Genomic DNA, 5,812 nt, shown 5'->3' on the forward strand with positions numbered 1-5,812 from the left:
CAATGGACTGTTTTCTTGGATTTGATTCTGTCTACACTTTATCACCCTGTTTGCTAATATATAGATTCTGGAACTGTTTACTTTGCTTCACTGCCTGTTATGTTCATTAACAACTGTTTGATCATACTCTGTTTGCTTCTCACATTTGGGTCCCTACTGCGGGCTTCTGGCTATACCATCTGGCCAAGCAGAAACCCCACGGATGCTCAAAACCTACAAGTTTTTCTTACCTCCCAGTGGAAGACTGCTTTTCACATAGTTTACTCTGCTTTGATGTCCTCCAATTAGCCCTGGAATGAATGCAATAGCTGACCCATCATGCCATGAGGCCTGCCCCCTGTGTAATTGGCTTTTACCTGCTCCAGCTCAAGCACCACCTCAGGCTTAGGTTCCTGTCCCTACTGGCCATCACTTCCCCACTTGGGCAGGATCCCCAGCTCTCACCACCTCAGTGTTTCTCAGGTGAGCTACTGAGGTTTTGTCTCCCAATGCTCGCTTTTTTTCACTGAAACCCTCTTTATTCTCCATGGAATAGGTAAAGATAAGGTACAGTACATCATTGCCCTTCTCTCAGGCAGAGCCCTCAGATAGGCCTTGGTGGTGTGGGAGGCTTAGAGGGCCTGCTATGCCAGCTACCCAGCCTTTGTCACAGAATTCAAGTTCCTGTTCGGTATTTCCAGCAACAAACCATTTCCAAGTGCACTTTTCCAACTACTTTCCCACTTTCCTGACCCTCTTCACTGAGGAAAGCCACTGTCAGTCTTAACTGGCAAATACCTAAGGGCCACCTTAGCCAATGGCTCGAAGGGGGGCTTTGACAGAGCCTTCAGCACCATGGCCAAGCCCCACACAGGCACCATTTATCGGCATACAACCTCCTTGTAGAGAGAGTTCTGGATTGCATGATGGTCTCCTCTACCTCGGTAGAACCTCCTGTGAACGGGAATGACGGATATGTGGAAGTACGCGTCTTTAAGATCTATAATGACAAACCATACTTCATAACAGATCTGAAACACGACCTGCTTGAGAGTGAGCATCCTGAACCTGAGCCTTATTAGCGAGCGGTTAATGGAGCATGAATGCAGAATTGGACACAACCCCCATCCTTCCTGAGAACCACGACAACCCAGACTCTTTGTCTAAAGGCACCACCTTGATGGCCTCCTTCCTAAAGAGAGTGAGTACTTCTTGTTCCAGGACCAGAGCCTGTTTGGGACACACCCTGTTGAAGCAGGGAGGAGAGGACCCAAACTGTTTCAAGTAGCCCTTCTCTACAGGGCACAGAACCCACTGAGATATGTCTGGCAGGCTTTCACATGCTGCCCAGAACTCTCTTAATATATCCAGTCTCTTAAGACTGGTCTCTGGCCTGTCCAGAGCAATACCTCGCAGCCATTGGGTGGAAGAGGAAGGAAACACCTGCTGAAGGTTGCTGTGCCCTAAAGCACGTATTGTGGCAGGGTTAACAGGCTGACCTCCTAGTGGGGCTGAGGAGGGACATCACAAAATAATGAGGTGTACACTAACCCCTAAGACCCCTTGGTTGTCAGGGTCTCTGTGGTGAACTGTGCCTGCCAAAGATGGCGGCCCTCAGGTCCGTCGGCTCCTTAGGCTTTGGCTTCGCGGTGCCCGATAACACCGGGATGGGACTGCACCCACCAAGTAGCCCCATGGGACAAGGGAGGTAGTGCTGAAATGCAGCTGACTGTTTTTCTGCCCCCTGGAACTTGTCAATGACCGCACCTTCCGGAATCACCAAACAAGCCAGACGGGACCATCAAGGTGTTCAGCCAGAAGGTCCTGTCCCTGTCGGGGATGTCCGACAGAGTGAAACACAGATGCCTTTCTGTGGCTACTAAAGCAGACATGGACCACCCTATAGCCTTGGCCGTTTTCCTGGTGGCCCTGAGAGCTAGGTCGGCTGCACAATGTAGCTCTTTAACATCGTCAGCCACAGAGCAAAAATCCCTCATCCATCTCCCTCAGCAGGTCAGCCTAGTATGCCTGCAACACAGCCATAGTCAGCCATAGCCATAGAGATAGTCAGCCAGCATCTTTTCAACCCGAGGCATCACCCCATAACCGCTCTCTTTCATCCCCACCACATTCGCATACAGCAAGACAGGTGGGGTAAAGAGGCGGACCGAATGTGGGCTGTCCCAGGATCTGGACACCTCAGTGTGCATATCAGGGAAAAAAGTGTGCATATCAGGGAAAAAAGGCAGACCCCGGCATAGAGGTAGTGCTGTAGGGTGCGTTCATGTCGCCGAATGTTGGGAGCCCAGGGAGTGGGCGCAAGACCCGGCAGGTGCGGCAGAAGAAAGGGGTAAGCCCGTCTGACACCGCCTTGCCTCAGCAACAGTGGGGCCAGAGCCACAAGGGGGAGTTCCCTTTGTGAAGAGCACTCTCTGAGTCTATCCCCCTGTAATAAAACAGGAGCAAGGAGGGACACACAGCTGGAAGTCAAGCTTGCTTTTCGTACTAATTTTTTTTTTCTTTCATAGATTTGACACATACAGATCACACACACAGCGCTTCCTGAACAAACAGAAGCTAGCATCGGCTCTACCGCATGCACGTTTTATGCTTCTTGGTCAAGACGTCACCCCGCCGGAGATGTCGCGTCTCTCCATTTGCCGGATTACACACGTGATTCAGAGCGTGGACAACATGGATGCGTCCCGAAAGTGTTGTCGACGCAGCTCGATTTCCTGAAAGGAACCTGCCTTCTTTTGTTTTCTTTTCTTGCATTGGACACGCCTGAACACAATTCCTTTAGATATAACTATTCGAGCTACAGAGTAAGCATTGGTAATCCAGTGTTGTGTTTTCCAGCTTTTTTATTCTTCTGGATATCTCTGATATTGACAAAACACAATGATTCTGCATTCAATAAGTAATCTAGTTTTTTACTTTGCCTCCTTGTCTGTAAGTGTGCATTTAAATTAGACTGGGAACCAGCAAAATGTCATTTAGCTTCGAGTACCAGGCAACAGCTAATTTTTCATTGCTCAAACATGAAAAGTAATGAAGAAGCTGGTATGTGTTTTTATGTGTATTGACCAAAGTGCTGTAGACCTTTGTGGTTTTCTTTACCTTAACATCATTAAGGCGGAGTGACAAAGATTCTGTAGGATTCTGTGGCCATTTATATTTTGACTTCAACAAAATGTCTAGTCCAATAATTAACTCCCTTGACTTCACAAAAGTGCTTGCGTTCTTCCCTTTGGATGCCAAATCAGCAGGGTTTAGTTTTGACCTGATGTATTTCCACCTCTGTGTTTTCTTTTATAACGGAGATCCTATTGGCCACAATTGTGTGAAATCTTGTATTTTCATTCGCTATACACTTCCGATAAAAATTAGAGAACAATTCATAAACAATTGAACAATCCTGAAATAATGTGATCTTCACTGCTCAACAGTTGAAGGAGTTTTTGTCCTGTCTATACCATGCTACCAGAACACCTTTTCCACAAAATAACTAAGGCATTTAAAAAAAAAACATTATTTTGCAGAAAACACACTGATCAAAATTAGAGAACACTTTCAGATACCTCCCAGTTATTGGTGTTAATCTGGCACCTGGTGCTAATTTCCTTGATTATCTGTCAACCCCTATTTAACTGGCAGCCTAACTTCCAGTTTTACTGACTCTGCAAGATGGTGGGCCGTTCTAAAGTGACTGAAAGCCTCCAGCAGCAGGTTGTCCAGATGAAGGCCAAAGGGATGACCCTATCAGCCATAGCAAGACAAGTTGGTCGTTCCAAATCTGTGATTTCAAGAATATTGAATCTTTACAACATCACAAACTCATTCAAGTTCGCCAAGAAGGCTGGTCGTCCACGGAAGACAAATACAAGAGAGGACAGGATACTGCTGAGGATCTCAATGGGCAATCGTTTCCACACTGCAGCTGGAATTGCTCACCAGTTCAGCGCTGAACAGGGTAAGGATCTGTCTCGTCATACAGTGTCTCAACGTTTAAGAGAATTTGGACTAAAAGCCCACTCTGCAGTGACCAAACCTCTCATTAGCAGAAAGCATCAAAAGGCTAGACTAAGCATGTTGTGTGGACAGAGGAGAACTGGTCCAAAGTTCATTTCAGTGATGAAAGCAAGTTTAATTTATTTGGGTCCGATTGGAAACATTATGTTTGGCGACAAACTGGAGAAAGACTGAACCCAAAGTGTGTAAAGAAGTCAGTGAAAAGTGGAGGAGGAAGTGTCATGGTTTGGGGCATGTTTTCTGCAGCAGGAGTTGGGCCTCTTATACAGCTACATGGCAGAGTGAATGCAAATGTTTATCAGAACCTTTTTCAACAACATATGGTTCCTTCAATTCAATTCAATTCATTCAATTCATTTTTATTTGTATAGCGCTTTTAACAATGAACATTGTCTCAAAGCAGCTTTACACAGATAATGTGGTGATTAAACATAAATATGTTCTTTGTAAGTATGTTTGTCCCTGATGAGCAACTGTGGCAAGGAAAAACTCCCCGAGATGGCATAAGGAAGAAACCTTGAGAGGAACCAGACTCAAGAGGGAACCCATCCTCATCTGGGTTGCACCAAATGTCCATTTGAAGCAGATATACAATGTTGTGGGGTACAGTGATGATGATCAGAAGCAAACTGCACTCCCGAGTCAGTGCTGCAGACCACCGACACCAACTACAGTCCAATCCATCCTCAAAGCACCCGTTCTACTCCGGAATTAAGAGACCGTCCCGAGCTGCACAGAAGTGTGAAGATCCAAGGAGGGAGAGGGGCAGGAACACTGGTCACTGGAGCCTCAGGAGCATGTTTAACTCGACCGAAGAGAGAGAGAGAGAGAGAGAGAGGGAGAGAGAGGGTGAGAGAGGGTGACGGGAAGAGAAGGATATGGATTATTAAGTGTAACTATTGGTGTATGAAAGTTAATGTCACTGTGCAGTTTGGACTCCGGCAAGACTCGCTATGGCAGCATAACTAAAAGGGAGAACCAGAAGGTAACACAGACATGAGGGATCTCTGGGATAAGAGACGACCCACCACACCACCGTCAACAAACCTGAGTGAACGTGTGAATGTGAGGGACGACAGCATACAAATATACCAGTTCACCAAACACTCTATATCCATGTTCCCTCCAGATCTGTGCCTTTACCTAAGAGAAATCTACTGATAAAAGGCTTGACTAAATAAATACGTTTTCAACCTCGACTTGAACACTGAGACTGTGTCTGAGTCCCGAACACTGATTGGAAGGCTGTTCCATAACTGTGGGGCTTTATAAGAGAAAGATCTGCCCCCTGCTGTAGTCTTCATTATTTGAGGAACCAACAGATAGCCAGCACCTTTTGATCTAAGTAGGCGTGGAGGATCATACTGGTACAGAAGTTCACTCAGATACTGCGGTGCGAAACCGTTAAGTGCTTTATACGTCAGTAGTAATATTTTATAATCAATGCGAGATTTGATTGGGAGCCAGTGTAGACTGATTAAAACAGGGGTGATGTGGTCATATTTCCTAGATCTAGTGAGGACCCTTGCTGCTGCATTCTGGACTAACTGAAGCTTATTTATGCACTTACTCGCACACCCAGACAGTAAAGCGTTACAGTAGTCTAATCTAGAAGTAACAAAAGCATGAACTAGTTTTTCTGCATCCTGTAACGACATCATATTTCTAATCTTAGCAATATTTCTAAGGTGAAAGAAGGCGATTCTGGTGATATTATTCACGTGAGACTCAAAGGAAAGACTCGGGTCAATAATCACACCAAGGTCTTTGACAGCCGTACATGCTGAAACAGAAACACCAT

The sequence above is a fragment of the Silurus meridionalis genome, chromosome 24 (genome assembly GCF_014805685.1).
Source record: "Silurus meridionalis isolate SWU-2019-XX chromosome 24, ASM1480568v1, whole genome shotgun sequence".
NCBI classification, from domain to species: Eukaryota; Metazoa; Chordata; class Actinopteri; order Siluriformes; family Siluridae; genus Silurus; species Silurus meridionalis.